General features: G+C 40.1%; 1 pseudogene; it reads left to right on the top strand.

Moving 5' to 3' along the window:
• Positions 1–13197: 13197 nt before the first annotated feature.
• Positions 13198–21464, top strand: part of LOC116886637 — a 33845-nt pseudogene continuing 25578 nt past the window's right edge.

A 21464-nucleotide genomic window follows, 5' to 3' on the forward strand; every position in this document is an offset into this window, starting at 1 on the left:
TACAAGGTGTGTTGTTGTGATTTTATTTTTAAGTGACAAAAGGTGATTGCACAAATTTTTATGCCACAATGTGTTTTTGAAACAGCAAAACGAAAGTGGCCTCACGTGTGTGTAATTCCAAGAAAGCAGAAGTCAAGAACAAACTATTAGCCCTACTATATTTGCAAGGAGAGAGAACTACAGAAAATTACAACTGAATAAGATTTACATGAACCAAATGCTTCTGGAACTACACACTGGAAAAGGACTTAAATGGTGAAAGTAGGTGATTGAGAGCACTGTCAGAAGCTGAGTGAAGGCCTGCTTTAGTGAGAGGATAGGCTTTTGAGGCTAATTCTCAGGGGCCTAAACTCTGATGACCATTACTACAGTATCCCTGTTGAAGCCTCTCAGCAAAAATCCAATATAATCTCTCACATTTCAAGAAGGTTGAAGGACAATATCTTTAAATGCACCTAGAGCAGTCTTCCTGACAACCAGCCTTCAGGGAGACTTACCAAGAGCCTTATCCAACCTAGAAAAGCAATCATTCAACCTTAGCCTATTTGCATTCCTTGTCCTTCCAAAGCAAAGGAAAAGAAACAGAGTGGTGATCCTAGCTCAGGGTCACTGCCCACCAAAAGATGGAGATTTAGTAAAAAAACAATTATAGAGCATGTACTTAACACCACCTCACCAGACATGATAGTGAAATATATCTGAGAGAGAAGACACAGCCAAAGCAAGGAAAACTCAAGAAAAGGCATGGAAAAGATACTTAAACCCATGGCATCACAACTGTCACAAACATTAATACAACCTTGTTCTTCATTAAAGGAAACAGAAATTCTCTCACTAAAGGTTTTTTACATAATTTACCCTTGTCCAGTACAGCATGTCTTCAAATTGAAATTTTAAAAATGGTTATAATTAACATATCAAGGACTTTAATGGAAAAGTTAGGCAACATGTAAAAATAGAGGAATAATATAAACAGACAGATGGGATAACTCTGAGGAAGGAAAAGGTGCTAGAAGTCAAAAGCACTATAAAAGAAATAAAAAGTATTGTTGATGGGTTCCCAATACATAGACTATAACCTTGAATATAAGAACAGATTATTCAAGAACTGTGAAACAAGAGCAAAAGGCATAAAAATATACATGACTAGAATAAGAAAAGGGAAAGTTTAAGAGAAATACACAAAGTAATAAGAGTCATCAAATTTCTAAATTTAATGATATGTCATCAAAGCTGTCAGCAAACATATCAAGCAGATTTGGGAAGCTTAGGAAACACTAAACCTTGGTATATCTTATTAAAGGAAAAGAAATCCATAGATGTCAGAGGGAAGAAAACACTTTATACCTTAAAAATTAATATTAAGAACTATATCAATTTTCTAATCAGCAATCATGTAAACAGAAAGGAAATGAAGTATTCCAAATGTTAGAAGAAAAATAAAATGACAAACCTAGAATTCTATACCCAACAAAACTACCACCCAAGAAAATGAAAATAGTGATGAAGAATTTCTCGAACAAAGTTCAAAGAATTTATTGTAAATGTATTTGTTTGTTTAAAGAGAAAAGAAAATTTATGTAGATGAAGTTAATCTACAAAGTAAAATCTAGAATATCAGAATATGAATAAAATCTTTTATTCTTATGTTAAATTAATAGCTGGTTATCAAAAAGACAATTATCCTGTGTTAGCACTATTAAAAGAAATGAGAGGTACTATCTACAGTTAATAGCTTCTATCTGTAGAAAATTTTATAAGAGTGTGGCCTCTAGTCAGTCAATCATGCTCCAATAGAATAATCCCACACCCATGGGTACATGGGCAGCACAAGCTGTATTCTGGGTAATAAAATTGGGGATTGATTATGTGAAGTGGAGAATGAGCATAAGAATACATCATATGTATATATGTATGTGTCTGTATGTATAAAATTCTCAAATAATTAATAAAATATTATATTTTAAAGGGATGGTATAAATTGGTAATATTGTGTTAAAATACTACAATATCTATGATAAATATTTATTACAATAATAGTATTAATTGAATAATAGTATTAATTAATGATAATAGCATTAATTGGAACTCAACTAAGATTAATTATAATGAGCTGATCATGATGCCTCATATTGAAATTCTAGTCTTTGGATGCTGAGGTTGGACTACCACAACTACCACGACTTTGTGATCCACTTTGTTATACCTTGTTCCACATCCTCTCCATCATGTGCTCTCACTTGAGTTTTTGATCTTAGCCATTAGGAAGGGTATAAGACAGACTCTCAGAGTCGTTTTGATTTGCACTATCCTGATGACTAAGGATTTTGAACATATTTTAAGTGTCTCAGTCATTTAAGAGTCCTCTGTTGGGAATTCTGTTGAGCTCTGTGTTCCATTTTTTTCATTGGGTTATTTGGGGCTGTTGGTGTCTAATTTCTTGAGTTGTTTACAGTTTTTGTATATTAGCCCTTGTCAGATGTAGGGCTGGTGAAGATCCTTTCCTAATCTATAGGCTACCATTTTGTCCTAATAATATGCACTCACTGATAAGTAGATATTAGCCCAAAAGCTCAAATTACCCAAGATACAATCCACAGACCACATGAAGCTAAAGAAAAAGGATGACCAAAGTGTGGATGCTTCAGTCCTTCTTAGAAGGGGGAACAAATATATTCATAGGAGGAAATATGCACACAAAGTTTGGAACAGAGAGGGTAGGAAAGGTCATCCAGAGACTGCCCCATCTGGGGATCCAGCCCATATATATACAGGCACAAAACCCAGACAATATTGCTGATGTCAAGAAGTGCATGCTGATAGGAGCCTGATATTGATGATTCCTGAGAGGCTCTGCCAGTACAGAAGTGGACACTCACAGCCAAACATTGAACTGAGAACAGGGTCCCCTGTTAGAGGAGTTAGAGAAGAATTGAAGGACTTGGAGGAGTTTGCAACTACATAAGAACAACAATACCAACCAACCAGAGCTCTCATGGACTAAACCACCATCTAAAGAGTACACATGGACAGGCCCATGACTCCAGCTGCATATGTAGCAGAGGATGGCTTTGTTGGAAATCAATGGGAGGAGAAGCCCTTGGTTCTGTCAAGGCTTGATGCCCAGTGTAGGGAAATGTCAGGGCAGGGAGGCAGGAAGGGGTGGGTGGATGGGTGGGGGAACACCCTCATAAAAGAAGGGGGATGGGGATGGGACAGGAAACCAGGAAAGGGGATAACATTTGAAATGTAAATTAAAAAAAGAAGTATACGTGTGCATGCTCCAAGGCAAGTGTCTACACACAATTCTTTGTGAACTGAACACTGATAGTTCAATAAAAACAAACATCTCACACTTATTCCTAGACCCTTCTGCATGAGAAGGAACCTGGACTCTGAAGGAATGGCCAGTCCTAGGAATGCAACAAGGAAGCTACAAGACTACTCTAGTCTAGAACATCTATGAGGAGCAGAATATAAGAAAATTCTTAGAAATAAAACCAAAACCCTAGGCAATAAGGTTGATCTGAATGTACCGGAAGGGCATGGGAATCAAGTGAAATAGCCTCTTTTGGTCAAAGCTAGGATAACTTAAATGACCAAGTAGTATTGATCTAAAACACGGAGTTAAATTCTTGAGTCCGTACTGATGAGAATTGATGTTGAATAACAAACCAGGGAGAGGAGAGCTATTCCAAGTAAACACAGCATGAAGGATGTGGATGCGAGGCAGTTCTGCAGTGAAGACTTCTAGCACGTAGAACTAGATGTAGGTGACCCAAAGACTACTAGTCAATGACAAACCATTTTCATAATGTCTGCTTCCTAGTAGGATAAATTCTGGCAGGATAAAAGTGAATCTCACTTCACCTGTTTTATTTCTCTTTGCCCTGAAAACACAAAACTCCTACGCAATCCTATAAGCATCTCAGTCAAACCAAGAGATAGTCTGCAAAACGTCAAAGCTGCCATCATCAAAACAACCGAGGTCACCAAAAATAAGAGGGAGGAAATGCCACGGCGGAGAGACACTGGAGAAAGGGTGGTAAGTAAACATCATGCGATATCCTAAGAGGGATTCGCAGAGAGAGGAATGGCATCAAGTCAAATCTCAGGAAATAAGAATACTTTATAAGCTTTAGTCAGTGATGTGCTAACATTACATCCTAAATTATGAGCAATGTTCTGAGAGATGTGAAATTCTCCATCCTCTTTTCTCGATTTTGTTTCAGATATGAACCTAATTCTAAACCTGAAGTCTAAAAATAAGAACTATTCAAATAAATGCCAGGTTTAAATGCCAAAAAGTTGTCTTGCTGTGGCTTGAATGTACCTCCCTTCCGCCACCAAATCATGTTAGAAATTTAATTCTTACAAAGGAGATGGTTTCTTCCATTAGTGTAGCATCCTCCACTACGTGATACTGGATATGTATTAAAAGCTAGAGAAGCAGAATGTGGTGGTTCATGTCTACAACCCCTGACCTCAAGGGGTTAAGGTGGGATGATCAGTCTTGGATGCTTGGATGCACAGTAAGCTGGATGCCAGCCTTGTCTGTGTAAGGAAACCCTGAGAAAGAAAGGAAGGAGGGAGGGAAGGAAGGAGAGAGGGAACAAGATTGGAAAAGCTCAGGAAGTTTCAATAAATGTATTTTCAAAACCAACAGGTTTATACAGGAAAAAGAAATTCTACTTGGAGGAAATGGCATAATAACTTTGACTGGGTATTAAATTATTGTATTCATATTATTGTATTCATATAATTATTGAATTCTATGCGGTGCCAAACAGAATGCTGTTTTAGGTTCAGATACATTTCCTCCTTTATGTTAAGAACAAACCGTGTTCTCAGTTAAAATCCTGAAAGGATGAAGTGGGAGTCTGGCATCCTAAATGGGAGTCAGTTAATGGTCCACACTTCATCCCACTCAACTTCAGCACTGAACACAAACTCCATCACCATGTTTTAGAACGCTGCCCACATGTGAGATCTCTCCACACTAAAGAAAAGCAGTGAGGACAGCCCACGTTTCTGTAGAATTCTCAAGTTGCTTTCTCCAACTGATTCCTTTTACTTTGGGCTTCATACCTGGGATCTAATGCAACCTGAAGCTGGACAAAGAAAATGGGGACTCAGAATATTGAAATGATCTGATCGATACCAGAGGCCTGAGAAAAGGACTGCGCTTGCTAGCTTTGTCACAAAAGCCTAATTTCAAAGCATTAAAGATTTCATTTCAGAAATTTACCATTGCATATTTTTAAAAGCCTGTTAAATCATATTGTCTCTAAGGCTTTGGTTTTGTGTCATTTGATTTCAGCTTTTTAGCAAATATCCTTCCCCATGGGCAATTTGCCAAGAAAAAAAATGGCTTTCATGCTGCAGTGTCAGAAATGAAAAGAGCAGCAGTTAAAATGGCTTCTGCTATGGCATCCATACTGTCTACTACCTAGGATTCAGGGAGAATTTTTCAAAAACATGTACGGTGGGCAGTTATCAAGAGCAGCTAAGTTGAGGCGAGGTCCAAGTTGGAAAAGCTTACGATTTAGTCATCAGCTTCAAGGATTTAAATCAGCTTGTGGTAACCATGCTGTGGTAACTCTCAATTTTTCCAGGTCTTGTTTATTTGTGTGTGTGTGTGTGTGTGTGTGTGTGTGTGTGTGTGTGTATGTGTGTGTGTGTGTCTGACTATCTTGCCTATATGGGAGTCAGAGGGCAACTACAGAAGTCGATTCTTTCTTTCCACGTTGTGGGATCCTAGAATGTCTCACAATCCCATTTATTTTATTTAATTGTATGTGTAAAGCTTCCTTTTTTAAATCCAGTCATAGAATGCAGAAAAATCAAGCTGCTACTGACATAGAAATTTCATTCCTGCTGGGTACTTCTCATGGTTCTAGAAGGTACGATGGGAGCTGCAGGGCAAGAAAATTAATCATCCATTGCACTCAGCTGTGCATCCTGTGAGCTATAATCACAATTATTCTGGCAAGATATGCCTACTGGTGCAGCAGTGGCACAAATGTTATAGGGGTGACCAAGCAGTCTCTGGTTAAGTTTAAGACTGGTCTATAAGATGAACTTATTCGCAGAACTGCAAGCAGGCCATAGAACCCTGGAGAGAGCCTGCTGCTATTATCCTGTTACATGCACATAGCAGTAAACTGACTTCTAAGGATTTATTATTATAGCCATAGATAATCATATCTCTCAACTCTCATCAAAGAATCAGCTTCTTACAACAGGTGATGCAATAGAGAGAAATTGACACACAGCTGGCCAGTAAACAATGACAGAGACTCCAGTGTGCTCATCCCTAAATGACACATATATATCATACTGCCTCCTCCCAAGGCTCAGAAACCATCAGGGACGATGGAATAGAAAGACTGTAAGAAGCAGAGGTCATGCATGACTTCAGAGAAAGTCACTGGTGGACACTGCAGGACAATCAAACATGTGAACTGACAACAGCTGTAACTGCATGCCCAAGGTCAAGCCAGACCAAACCCCTCTGTGAAGAGGGGAGAAGGTCAGGACATCCCACTTCTGCGGGAGTGGGAGCATCCTCATAGACGCAGGGGAGGGGGAGGGGGAGGGGGAGGGAGGAAAGGGAATAATATTTGAAATGTGAACACATAAAATATCCAAGAAAAATAAAATTTTAAATTGATTCATTAATTAATTAATTTTAAAAAAGAAGCTCCTATCTGCTGGGAGAAAATCAGTTTTCTTTGAGGGTGCAACCCTGGAGTAAATACCCTGATCCCCTATATATACTAGCAGCACTAAGTGGATTCCACAGGCTTAAAACCAACAACAACAAAAATGTAAGAGAACACATGAAATTGTAAAAAAAAAAAAAAAAAAAAAAAAAAAGATGGCGGTGGGATTATAGGAAGAGTTGGAAGTGGGAGGAAATAGGGGTAGATTTCCTCAAAACACACAAAATATTCAGTAATTAAATTAAAAATGTATTCACTTACTTACTTATTAGAAAATCTACCTCCAAATAGAAAAAAATAATAATACATGTGAATTTAGGGGACTTCAAAGAGAAAAATAAAAATATATACAACACATATTTCTCAATGTCTCAGTAAATATTAGCAGTAGGATGCTTGCTGTAACCATTTGTTTTGCTGATTCATTTAATATTTTGTTGTGAAAGTTTTCTCTGGACATTAATATTTTGTTGAAAATATTCTCAAGTGCTGCATGGTTCTTCATCCTAGGAATGCTTAATCACTGTCCTGAGAGCTTTTCCTCTTAGCTTGTAGAAACTGCTTCAGGATGAGGTCAGACAGGGACATTGCTTCTGAGATGAAAAATATCCTCATGGACTCCAAAAGTCCAAAATATCTGTTCACATTTCCACTAGCATGAAGATGGCATGTACTCTTAGATCTATGCATGCGCTCTGAGATCTGTTCACATTTTCAATAACATGAGGATGCCATGCGCTCTGAGATCTGTTGCAGAAGAAAAACTCTGTACCCTTAAACATGACAAGCCTTGTAAACAAGTACAGAAAAGATTCTGCTGTGCATTAAAGGTTGGTGGGGAAACAACACCAAACCAAATCCACAAAAGCTCTGAGCTCACTGACAACGAAAGTCTGTGACAGGATAGACACGGTTACTGAGTGTCAGCCTGGAAATGTACTCATCTATTCGGCTTCCTCTACTTCCTGTCTCCAACTTCATTCCATGACCACAAAATATCTATAACCATTTCAAGATGCCCTGAAGTAAAGAGTGAACAGCAATCTGTCACAGACTCTGGGGTGTACCAGTAACACCATGTTTATTTATTTATTCCCAAAGATTAGAAATAGAAAAACAAGCCAAGTGGCCCAAGTTCAATTCTGGGGCCCACATAGTGAACAGTGAGAACTGACTCTTGGAAGTTGTCCTCTGATCTCCACATACCTACACAAAACACACAAAGACAATAAATAGACAATACATGAAGAAATAATGAGTAAATACATGTGAAATAAAACCACAGAACCCATCTGGGTTATTTTGTTTCCAGTAACTGTCCATCAGATACGGAATGCACCCACACACACACAAAAGAAAATTACCCTTAGCAACATAGAGTAATTAAGCAGCCACATACCAGTCAAAAGCCCATGAGGCTCCAAATTGCTAGAAGACCAAGAATGTTCTTAAATCTCTAACACCCAGCCCACAATGTGGAGCAATACCCAACCACAGTAGAGGTCAGTAGATGCTAGTCTGGACCACATTTTAATGCAGTAATCAAGGCAGCAGAAGAAATCATGGAAAAATTAAACTAATGGCAAACTGGTTCCAGTAGTCAGGGTTTAGACTCTGCCAGAAAGGAAGTATTTCTGTGAGGATTTTCCTAAGAACGATGGATGGGGGAATTGGGGGATACCACCTGTGCATATCAAACTACGGTTACAAAGACAAAGCAGAGGAGAAAGGTCAAGAAAGAAGATACAAGGATAAGTCCAGTATGTTCGCTGGGAGGTCAATGCAAACAATGATAAAGTATAAAAACCAATTGCGTTTCTAAACGCCAGCAATGAGGAACCACAGAAAGTGATAAGGATGTACTCAAGGCAATAAATGCATAGAAAGAAATTTAATAAAGCAGAAGTGCATATTGATGAAAAACTGTTAAAGTATTATTCAACACATTTTAAAAGTCAAACATATAGAATATTCTACAGAACAGTGAACCGAGAGATTGATTACCTTACAGTGGTGAGTTCTCCCCAGTTTGGTTTGTCAAATCAGTATAACGAAAGACAAAGAAGCAACGGGCTGCTTTTGGTTGTGGTGTTGACAGTTAATGTCTATATACTTGTGCACTTATCTATGTAGCTACCTATTTTAATGTCTATATTGTTATAATAAACACTATGAACAAAAGCCACTTGGGGAGAAAATGGTTCATCTTGACTTACAACTCTCATCACAATTCAACACTGAAGGAATAAGACAAGTCAGAGCAGAGAGAGAGAGAAAAGGGGTCAGTGTGGGAGGAGACAGGGGATATGCACAGAGGCTCTGGACACTGAACAGAGATCTGTAGCATTGGGGGATGGGAAACTGGGGGTAGCCACTAGAAAGTTCCAGATGCCAGGAAAGCAAGAGGTTTCCAGAACCCATCAGGGATGACATTAACTGAAATACCCAACAAAGGGGAGAAAGAACCTGTAGAGACCATACACAGAGGTTAGGCACAGCCCCTGGTTGAGGGATGGGGCCACCCACACAACTCAAAATTATTAACCCAGAATTGCTCCTGTCTAAAGGAAATACAGGGACGAAGAGTGGAGCAGAGACTGAAGAAAAGGCCATTCAGAGACTGCACCACCTGGGGATCCATCCATATGCAGACACATAACCCAGACACCGTTGCTTATGCCAAGAAGTGCTTGCTGACAGAAGCCTGATACAGCTGTCCCCTGAGAGCTACAAGAGCCAGACTAATACAGATGCGGATGCTCACAGCCAACCATCGGACTGAGCACGGGGACCCCAATGGAAAAGTTAAGGGAAGGACTGAAGAAACTAATGAGGTCTGCAACCCCATAAGAAGAACAATATCAACCAACCAGATCCTCCAGAGCTCCCAGGGACTAAACCACCAACCAAAGAGTACACATGGAAGGACCAAGGGATGTAGCTGCATATGTAGCAGAGGATGGCCTTATCTGGCATCAGTGGGAGGGGAGGCCCTTGGTCCTGTGAAGGCTTGGTGCCCAAGTGTAGAGAAATGCTAAGCTGGTGAGGTGGAAATAGGCATTGGGGGGTAGCACCCTCATAGAAACCATAGGAGAGGAAGATAGAATAGGGGAATTTGGGAGGGGAAACTGGGAAGGGGGATAACATTTGAAATAATAAACAATTAAATAATAAATAATAATAATAAATAAAATAATAATAATAATAATATAATAATAATAAATAAATAAATAAAATAAACAATTTTTAAAAATCTGAAGGCAGGAATGACGCAGAAGCTATAAAAGAATGCTGCTTACTGCCTTGCTCTCTATGGCCTGTTTAGGACCAAGTAAGCTGGTCCTCTGACATCAATAATTAATAAAGAAAATTGCTACGGCCTTGCTATCACTCTATTTTCTCAACTGGGGTTGTTTGATTCTACTATATGTAGCTGACAACCATTAATGTACTTGACACAACCCAAATGTATCTATTAGAAGAACACATGACCCAAATAGCTGTGATGCCCTGAAGTCAACCAAAGACCAATGGAGACACAGCACAACTGACGACAAGTAACCTGAGATAGGCCTTGCCAGATAACAAGGGTAATTTGAGTAAATTTTTTAAGTTACAAAAACTAAGAATATCAAGTTCTGGCTAAGGATGGTGCTGAGTGGGGATGAACAGGGCAAACAGGAACAATATATTGTACCAAGAATCAAATCACAAATCAAATAAAATCCACAAGAGTTTGATTTGTTCAGACTTGAACTGAAGGTCAGTAGAATTAGAATAGACTTCTCAGGAAAAGGTACTGAAGCAAAATTGGGAAAAATGTCATGATAAATACCTACTGATCATACACACACACACACACACACACACACACACACACACACACACATGCACACACACACACCTACACACACACACATACATAGACACACACACACCTATATACGCACACACACCTACACACGCACACACACACATACATAGACACACACACACACCCCTACACATGCACACACACGCACACACACACACACACACACACACACACACCCCACAATCCTATGTAAGATAAATAGCTATGTCTGAAAGATAAAAACATAAAATTTAAAAATATATTCTAGAAAAAAAACCCTAAGGAAGAGAATAAGTTCTTAAATATATTAAAAAAAAACAAATCATAAAAGAAAATGTTGGCATTCTTGATTATATCAAAAGTGTAAACCCCTATTAAAATATAATATAAAAAGTAAAATATCAAATGACAAACTAGAAGATAAGAGTTGCTCTGTTTTAAAAGATTATCATAAAAATATGTAAAGCATCCAAGCAATTAATAAAAGTATGGAAATTGTTCTCATAAGATAAATAGCTCCTCTTCACATAGAAAAGGGCTCGGGATTTGAGAGGCTGCAATCTGGGAAACAGTTGGCATTATGTAGCTAGGTGTGAGTATGTATGTTAGATATAAGCAAACAATTCAACTCATACACATCAAAGGAGCATTTACAAATGTCGTTCATCAGTCTTAGTAATAGTGACATCTTATCCAAAAATAAGTGGAGAGGTCAATTATGTCGATTTTATTCTGTAGCATTAATATCCCAGTGGGGGTGAATAGTCAACAATTACGTTCAACACAGATGAATCTGAGACTAGAACAAGAAAGGAAACCTCAGGTTCCAGAAGGATGCAAGCGTAATGAAACCACTGCACATGGAACAAACAGAAGAGCACAGCTGGCTGAGGTTGGGAAATACAGGTGCAACTGTGAAGGAAGGGCGAGGCAAGTGTGACCACGAGATCCAAAGAGCCTTTCCATCTACGGAAGCGCAGAGATGGCCAGGCGCTGTGCACTGTGGAGAATCCAGGTCCAGCTTCTCAGTCTTCTCTGTGTGCTAGCTGTGCAAGATGCAGCCACCTTTTAACCTGATCCCTTACCAATTTACATGGTGTTTTGTCGTTAATTTGTCTGCATTAGGTAAAGGAAGGAAGGAAAACAAACAAACAAACAAAAAGGAAACAAAGAAAGAAACAAAGAAAGTTGTCTACTCTTACTACTCTCATCCTTGACCTGATAACCTTTTAAGTCTGTATCTTCAATTTATAAAATAAGTATTAACAATCTCTACAGGACTGGTGGAAAATATGGCAGGGCTTAGAATAGGATATCGGCATATTAGTTTCCTCGGGGCAGTTAACGATATCATCTTCAACATTAATTTCACGTCTATTGTTGCAACTATAACCATCAACATAGCTGAAGAATCTAAGGAACACCCTCCCACCCCAGTCTCTTACTTTTCTTCACAAACAATAAAATCTAAATCAATTTGGTGAAATCTCACTTCACTTGACTACTTAACCTTACATAACTGATGTTCTCATCACAAGTTTTTTTTATGATTTATTTATTATATATAAGTACACTGTAGCTATCCTCAAACACACCAGAAGAGGGCATCAGATCTCATCACAGATGGTTGTGAGCCACCATGTGGTTGCTGGGATTTGAACTCAGGACCTCTGGAAGAGCAGTCAGTGTTCTTAACCACTGAGCCATCTCTCCAGCCCTCGTCACACGTTTTTCTGTCTAAAATTTCTACAGTTTCTGACTCTATTTAGTGTGCTCTGGTAAGTTGCCTGTCAGCATAAGAATATTATCTGAGGTACTAAAGAGATGCAGTGCTACAAGAGCTGTTCTCGCAAATGACCAGTTTCAACTCCCATCACCCACATGATAGCTCACAGTCATTTTTAACTCCAGTTCAAGACACACGTGTGGTGCACAAGTACAAACATCCAGGCAAAACACTCACACGGAGAAGATGAAAACAAATAATTCTTTTTTAAAAGAAAAGTATAAGGGCACTTGATGCTGTACCAGAGACCTGGGATTCGGTTCACAGCACCCATACCGTAGATAACAACCCTCTGGAACTCCAGTTCCAGGAGATCAGACACCTTCTTTTGGTACCACAGTACTGCATGTATATGGTGCACAGACATACACTCGGGCAAAACACCCCTACACTTAAAATAAAGTGAAATCTTCTTTTAAAAAGAAAATATTATCTGAGGGATATACAATGCTTCTGTTTTTAATACCATCCCTCCTAAGACAAAGTCTTTCTTCACCGAGCTTGGTTATGACAAGTAGTCAGGTTAGGAGTGCAGTTCAGAGGCAGAGCAAGTGCTTACCACACGCAAGGCTCTGGGGGACTAAGTCAATAACTCCTTGGTGGCATTAGTCTGCTATGACTACAGGCTCAGAGAAGCAGGTCACTGCTTAGTGCTCTACTCCAGCATCTTACCCTGAGTGACAATGCTATTCGCATTTGTTTATGGGCTTCTTGTAACTGTGAAGTAAATGAATTAGCACCGGGAAGGCACAATCAAAGAGCTCTTGTTTGAGTTAAGTAAAAGCAGCACACCACCCGCCTTTCCTTTGTTTGAAGACAGCAGTGGCGTGGAAATGTCAAAACTCAATGCAGAAAGGGAGCTCTCTGTAAGGAGGAGCTGCGGGTTCTGCTGTCAGATTGTTGGAATCCTGAGACGAGGAAGGTGTCTCGCAGATGTGCAAACACAAGAGACTGCAGACCAGGAAGGAAAGCTGAGTGGAGTCTGCAAAACTGCTGATGGCAAAGGAAGGAGGCTAAGCAGGAAGGTCAAGAGACGGCTGCCTTCAGGAAGACCTGCCTCGAGGAGCCTCTCGCTGACTCAGAGACACGCGGGCAGTCAGCAGCAGCTGCTTGTATTCAGCCAGAAAAGATATCTAAGGGATCTCATTCTGAGAGCCTGGATTCTTGCAGACACAGGTGACGACGGTAGCACCTGTCTGTTATGGCCTTCTGAGTTCCCAATCTGCCTTTGACTTGTTTCAAAATACTAATGGGAAATTCTGTCACTTCCTCATTTGAGGATTTTCTTCTGGTGATCCAGTGTCTTTCTGTTTTACACAAAGCCAGTTGCTTTCTGGGTCTGCTGTGCGACTAAGATTTCCTTTCCACTATTTATTTATTTGCCTCTGATATTCCTCGTAGGTCTTCTTTTCTTGGTTTCTGTTCTCATTTGAATGGAGATATCTCCCAAGTGACTTCCTTGAGAGTACATCAGGGATCCATCTTACTGACCCTTCAATATATGGAAATAAGTCCGTTTGGGGCTGAGGTGACGGCTCAATGGAAAAAGTGTTTGTTGTGCAAATATGAAACCTAGGGTTTGGATGCGGGAGTCTCCATGGAGAGCCAGGTTGGTTAGACAGCATGCTAGCTCACTGGTAACCCTAGCACTCAGAAGTCAGAAAATGTGAAATGACAGAGGAGATATCTTCTGCAATCTGAAGATATCAAGCTTTAATATATGTCGCATGTTCTTTCTGTAGCTCCCTTGTTTGTGTGCACTGTGTTTTCAGTAACTGCCCCATGGCACGTACAAATTCCATGACAGTACATTTAAAGTAAATGTTGCCACAAAAGTATTCCTCATCTCCTGGTCAATATCCTCTGCATGCCTTATTTATTCAATTCATTGGCTCTTGGTTTGCCAGCAAGAACATTGCAGACTTAGTAGTTTTCTTATCCTAATGGTGAGTCGCGGTGCAATGAAAATATCTGTGCGTAAATCTGCGCCTCTTACTATTTTCAAGGCTCAGATTTTCTAAACTAAAATACTGAATTGTAGAGCCTTCCAATAAATTCAAACTGTAGCAAAGGCATCCCGAATGCAGTCATTGGGAAGAGTTATAATTCAAGTCAAAGGACTGCAAGTCTATGGCGTATGGAAAGACTTGAGGAATCAGGGTTTTAAAAGGCTGGGTGACCGCTCCTTTCCACTGCCTTATAAATCAGTAAGAAGATGTGACACCTTTAGGCTGAATGAACATGACCTTAGAAACAGCAGCCTCTCTTCTACCAAAACTGAGTCATAATGTGCACCAGGTAAAAACAGCCATAGGTTTTGTGGACAGTATATTTACAGAGGCAAGAGTTCAGGCAGAGTCTCCGTCCGTTGGGATGATCCGGGATGTGCATTCAAGGATCTTCAAAGGATCATCTCCTGAATTATGTCATCCTAATGACTCCAGTGTAACATCAATGTAAAGCAGTGGGGTAATGGTATATACCTGATCAAATTGAGACCAAATGAATAGAAATAAAACAAAATCAGATTTTTCAAGAATATTGAAGAATTAGAATTCTCTCATGATTTACTGGGTTTTTCTTTTCAGGTTTCTGGAAGAAAAAAGCAGCAACCTAATGGTTTCTAAGTATTTACATTCTAAAAGCAAAGCACCAAATGCCGTATTGGTTACTTTTTAAGCCTGGAAACACCAAAGGGCACTGGTAATGTGACACTAACCAAAAGAGATTTCTGCTAAATGGTTGACCATTAACTCTGGGTGGCAATCCTTATCTGCCTTTCCCACCATAGGTCACGTGGGAAAATATCACCCATGCCTTATTCCATGTTCAGCCATGAATCTTGTTCCTTAAAGCAGAAAACATAATAGATTTGAGGATTCCTTTCAAGGTGCTGGCCTACCAAAACGGTACAGGAGTGAGATGTGCACGGGCTGTGACGTTGCAGAGCCTGCCAAGGCTGGCAGCCCACAGCTTTGGAGCACTTCCTCCTTCTTTATCGGTTATAATTTAAAACCAGTTCTGACAGTCCTCCGCGAGCACAAGAATAAAACCGGATAAAACCGGATAAAGCTGTGGACAGGATGTAAGATCAGAAGCAAAGAACCAAGTGCTTTCATGTATGTGATACCTTAACCCAGGAAGACAAAAGTCATGCATTTCCACTCTCATCAGGACCTTAGCCCGTGATGGCTGTCTGGTCCATCTTTCCCACCAGAGGCCACGTGATGGAAATGTTGATTGTGTAGCTCAAGTCTTAGAAAGTAGACAAATGACCTAGAGGGCATAGAGAGCTACCTAGTGCAGAGAGGCAGATGATTGACAGATGCCAAACGTTAACGGTTACTTGAGAAGAGCAGAGAGTGGGAATGATAGATGGAAGGAGGGGGGATTCACCAGAACAAATTTGACTGAAAATGCTGTAAGGATCTTTACTACGTGGTATGCTAATTAAAATAAAGTGGTTTATAGAATCAGACAGGGTTTTGAGATGGCTATCAGCTAATTAGCAGTTCGTTCTAACTTCAAGAATATATTCATGCAAGAATCAAATGGCAGACGCCCAGTAAATAATTTTAACCAACTGAATTTGGGTAGATTGTCAGTAAAATCATTTTAGCTTTTTATGTTCTTATTGGGTGAGAATAAGATTTCCGCGAAGGCTCTATTTGCATTCCAGAAAAGAGCAAAACACAACTAATTTTTTTATTCAGTTCTACATTTGAATTTTACTACGCAGGATCCTACACAGTGAGTTTCCCTCTGCAGTCTAATGCAAAAATAGAGGTAAGAGATGTGTCTGAGGTTTCTTAGTGGATTCCAGCAAAACTTGAGAAAAATAAAAGTATAGAAAAAAAAGCAGATTATTGCCAATTCTTGTTAAATACTGTAAAACGGAAATGACGGGAAATCTCAGCTCTCTGTATGTATGAACTAAACCATTAACACTCAATGGAGACATCGTATTAAACATCTGGACTTCCCACACCACTCTCACTGACCTCCAGGGTCCGTATAACCACGCGGATGTTGCTTTCCTTTGTTCTTCCTCCTGTCTTGGGCTCTTTTACTCTCTACCCCTGGTCTGGAATATTTCCCCACACAGCTACAGAGTTCAAACTTTCACTTTCTTAAAGATTTAGCTTAAATGCCATCTTCACAATAAGACACATGCTGACCATTCCACCAAAGTGCCACGCTCCCACCTATGTTACCTCTGGCTCCCTTACTCTGCTCTGGGATTTCCTTTTTCTGAAGCATTTCGGTATCATCTTCTCAAACTTACTCAACTATATATCATGATTCTTTTCTCCCATTCTATAATATAGACACTAAAAATCTAAGGCATTGTGTTTATTCATCAGGTGCCCATACAGGGATTATATTTACCATAAAATTGTTAAAAGAACCTGGACATTCCTACTCCCCCACTTTTGGGTACTCATCCCAAGAAGGAGTCCAGGGAGGCACTGAACACAGCACAGGGCACACGTGACTTCATCTACAGCCTGCACTCAGTCAAGAGGAGCTGCTTGCTCAAAGAACTGCACCGCATTGAGTCAATTGCCATCGCACAAGAAGAACTGGAAGCTCTGCCACCCCCTCCAGGACGCTGAGATATGTGTTCTTCTACGATGTGATACCTTTCGTAGGGTTTGGCTTTTTGGATAATGCAATTATGATTGTTGCAGGAACCCAAACTGAATTGTCTATTGGAATTATTTTGTGAATGTCAACAAGGGCAGTCAACAGGTTATCTTTTCCTTCTATGTATCAACATATTATTTAACTTTCAGTTATTGATACTGTACTGTACTGAGTTGGGGTCTGCTTATTTATGACATAACATGCATGGGATATCTATGTATGCTTTTTTTTCCTGATGGTTATAATTCAATGTTGAGGTTTCTCCAAATTATTTAAGATGTTTAATATCAGTTAAAATTGTAATTCTCTGCCTGGTGGCATCTTTTCTGTGATATTTCATGAAATTCTGATTTGTGAGAGAAACTCAGTGCTTAGATATTTCCTATGTCTTGGAATATGGTTAAAGAGAGCATAAAAAAAGTCAGAGATAGCTGAGAAAAGAGAAAATGAGGAAGAGAAAAAGCTAAGAGCTGATATCAAAACTGGTTCTCCACATCCCCTTGGTTGTTCACCCTGCTTCCCTCTCCCCTAGTAGGCCTTCTTTTGCTTATATCTTTTGGCCCTTGGACATTTAATCTTTTAACCAGCTTTATTAAACAACAGGTAGATAATATAACAGCAAAACATATTCAGGTATATTATTATAGGTAGCTATGGAGGATGCTTTGATGATGGCCAAGCTCACCTACACATCTCTTCCCAGCCCAGGCAAGGACATTTTTGTCCTTCAGCCAAATGAGGCCAACATTCTTTTCTGCCTGCTGTCCTGATGTCTTTGCTGAAAAATCAAGAAATTGTCACCCCTGCCTGCTGAGCTAGACAGTCAATGACGGGTAAGAGAGTGATATATTCACGAATCAAGGGCCTAAGACAGGAGGACTGCCATTAGCTGATGCCTTATTCCATGATAGACCCTGGCCACAAGATTCTCTTGGCCATGTGACAAATATCATTCCAACCTAAGACAGACAACAGTTCCCGAGGGGCTCATTCCAGGACAGCACGGCCATTTGGACACCTTTTCATTTGACTATAAGGGAGGCGGAGATGTTGGGAGCGATGCCCTTGAAGCCCTCCATTGTTGATGTTATTATTATGGTTAGAATTAAGTATGACTGAGTTCATGGAAAATCCCCAGCCAGCTGCAGAAGACTAATACAAATCTGGTGGTCAAGAAAAATAATAATATGATAAAGATACCCAATGTGATGACCTGTAACCTTTCTGAAAAACCAACATCCTACTGATTAATAGATATGACAAACCTGTAACCTTTCTGACATCCTGTCAACATCAGCCGATTCCCTGACCACACGAATACTGTGTCCTTGGCCTGTGTAAATGTTTCACACTTCCCCCCTCCCTCTGTTACCCATGTTATGGTATAAATTCAGCCTTGGAGAAAAATAAAATTGTCGCCTTGATCAGACTCTTGTCTTGGCGTCCTTCTTCGTGTTCCTTGTCCCCCATTCTCTTCCAGGTACCCTCCAACATCCCTCACTTACAAGGAGACAGCTATATTCTTTCACAGAAACATCAAGAGACCCCTCTCAAATGAAGCCCACCCTTCATCAATGTGAAACCACAAACAGCATTTCCTCAAGCCCTGACAGTACATTCACAGTCACCCAAAGGCTCCTGTCCATCTCAATGGAAGCCGCACTCAACTCACCGCCAAGATTCCTTATCGTCTTAACCTCACTCCCTGTTCTAAAGTTCAAAAAGCACAAAGGATGCCCTGAGACTCAAGGCTCTATGATACAATGGCAAAAAATAGACACTCAGATTCCACAATTGAGAAGTAAAACACAAGCAGGGACAGATCTAACCAAAGTAAGAGAAAGACTAGCCGAGTAAGCATTGCTTCCGTAGCTCCATGCCCAGCGTCTTGTTCATACTCTGACACAGGTAAAGTCTATAAAGGGATTGCACAGACAGCCATACCCCCACATCTTTGCTCAGTACATTCTGCATGCTTGCATTGCCGGCTCTGTCAACCATTGAGAGCTTCCTCAGTGAACTGTCTGCTCTTGCCATCGATAGCTTCATGGAGTTTCTGAGGTATCTTCAGCTTCACACTCATGACTTTAAACATCACCCTTTGCATGGTCGCCTGCAAGGACGCTGATTATGCCACATATAACCCACATCCACAGATGGGTTTTCCTTTGAAGTCTGAGTGGAAACATTCATCACTGCATAACTGTTACATCCCGTATGTCTTCAGACTGAGTATCACATGTATGTCAAGGACTTCTGCTAGTGGCAGTAGTAGCCAAGGCTCCGTGAATCATGGCTGTCATGGCTTCTAAATGCCTGGGTGGCCAAACAAACAAACATACATACATACATACATACACACACACACACACACACACACACACACACACACACACACATATATATATATATATATATATATATATATATATATAACAATCTTGAGAATTTATCATTAACTTACACAATGATGTGGCTATACCCATTACCAATGAACTACATAACCAAAGTGGTCAAAATTGAAAAATTCACATTATACATTTACTTGACCACAAAGAAGAAATGAATTCACCATCAAAACTTTTATCAGTGAGGCTGTCAATCCTCATTTCATTATGGAATGAAGTATTTCACATGAGTTGGCTGTGTGTCGGAACAGTTCAGAATGTGCCTTTGTCCCTGTGGTGTCTGATTTGATAGTGCATAAACCCAAGCTACACTTTGATCCATCCATACTTTTTATTCATAGATTCTGGATATAAATATTTCATTGTCATAAAGAAGAAAAGTCCACTGAGATTAGCATTTCAGTTGTGGAATCACAACTAATGCAGACAATAAATCCAGTTCTATACATCCCAGCTTACTCATGCTGAATCCCCGGGGAAGCACACAGCGTTCTCCAGGATGCCTGTATTTTTGTCTCACCAGTCAACTGACTAACCAACAGACTAGTCATGTGTAAAGCTGCCCCCAATCCACTGCAATACCAAATCCACCAATCCACTGCAATACCAAATCCACCAATCCACTGCAATACCAAAGCCAGTAAAGAACTTTTCCCAAACCCAGATATTTTATATCTGACCTCTAACTTACTATAAATAAAAATTCCTTAAGCATAACGTACCATCGACAATGATACATTGGCTTGCCAGTTTTTTCCCTTGGTTTGACTAGTGTTTCCTACCCAGAAAAGCTGGCTCTTTGCTGGACTGTGTGTTTCAGTCTTTCTTCTTGTTTTCTCCTTGTATTACCTACCATCTTTGTGCTGAAGCTAATAAACTCATCATATGTCCTCTGAAGTTCATCAGCTTACCTGTTGGGTGGCTTCTTTTGTGAGTATGACTAGATCCTAAAGTGACTCTCCTTGGGTGTCTAAATTTCAGCCTTTGGTATCAGATTGATATGTGTTCTCTGTTATGGGGGCTGGGTTGCAGATGTAGGTTAAGTCCTCTCTGGGTCTCAAGTCTCCTAGAATATTGAAACTGGGGTTGGCGTTAGCAAAGAATCCAGTTGTGTGAGCAATGGGCAGACACTACTTTCCACCTTCTTTGCAGGGGACCTGAGTCTGGGATGAAGACAGACGCCTCCGTCAGTTACAGGAACTGTGCTCTGCTTCTTCTGTAACTCGAGCCTCAGATAAAGGCAAGGGCATTTGACAGTGAGGTGCTATGGCTTTGTTTCAGTTGCTTTACTGCATTTCACAGAGACTGAAGTTGCTTCTCTCTTTGTTCTTTGTGATGTAAATCTGCCTTTGACTGTGACCAACACTTCCGAGTCTGACCTCAATAAAAACATATGAGAGCCAATTTCTTCTTCAAAGAAAAGCAAAGAGCTGTTGATGCTCCTAGCCTGAAAGGATGCTTTAGACAAACACAACCCTAAAGAGAAAATATCAGGACTGTCTAGATGCGCAGTGGTCTCGCAGGTGTACAGAAAAAAGAACTCCCCTTTCAGAAACATGCATTCAGCCAGAGGTGCGCAAAAATGCCAGTTACCTGGCACCTCAGCCACCCACTGGCTCTAAGATATTTGGGTTTACGAAGCAGAGAAAGGAGTAAAACTGACTCGGAGGAGATACTTTGATGGGAAAGCTTATAAATAACATACTTGACCAAGATGAGGCCCTGCCTCAGGCAGCCCTGCCTCAGTCACATTAAAATTAAAGAAAATTATTCATTTAAGCCCAAGCCATCCTTGAAAAACCCCAGCTGACTTTGTGCATAAGGCTGTAGTTCCTCATCTTTCTAGTACCTAGAAAACCATGTTCTCTCATGGCAATCTTAAGCTTCAAGTGGCCAAAACAGAAAACAGTGAAATTCGATTTTTTGTAGATTTATTTATTTATTACTTGTATGTGTATAAATGTTTGCCTAAGTCTATGTATATGCGCCACATGTGTGCAGTGCCTGCAGGGGCCTGAAGAGGGCAATGGATTCCCCTGGAACTA

This window comes from Rattus rattus, chromosome 17 (genome assembly GCF_011064425.1).
Source record: "Rattus rattus isolate New Zealand chromosome 17, Rrattus_CSIRO_v1, whole genome shotgun sequence".
NCBI lineage: Eukaryota > Metazoa > Chordata > Mammalia > Rodentia > Muridae > Rattus > Rattus rattus.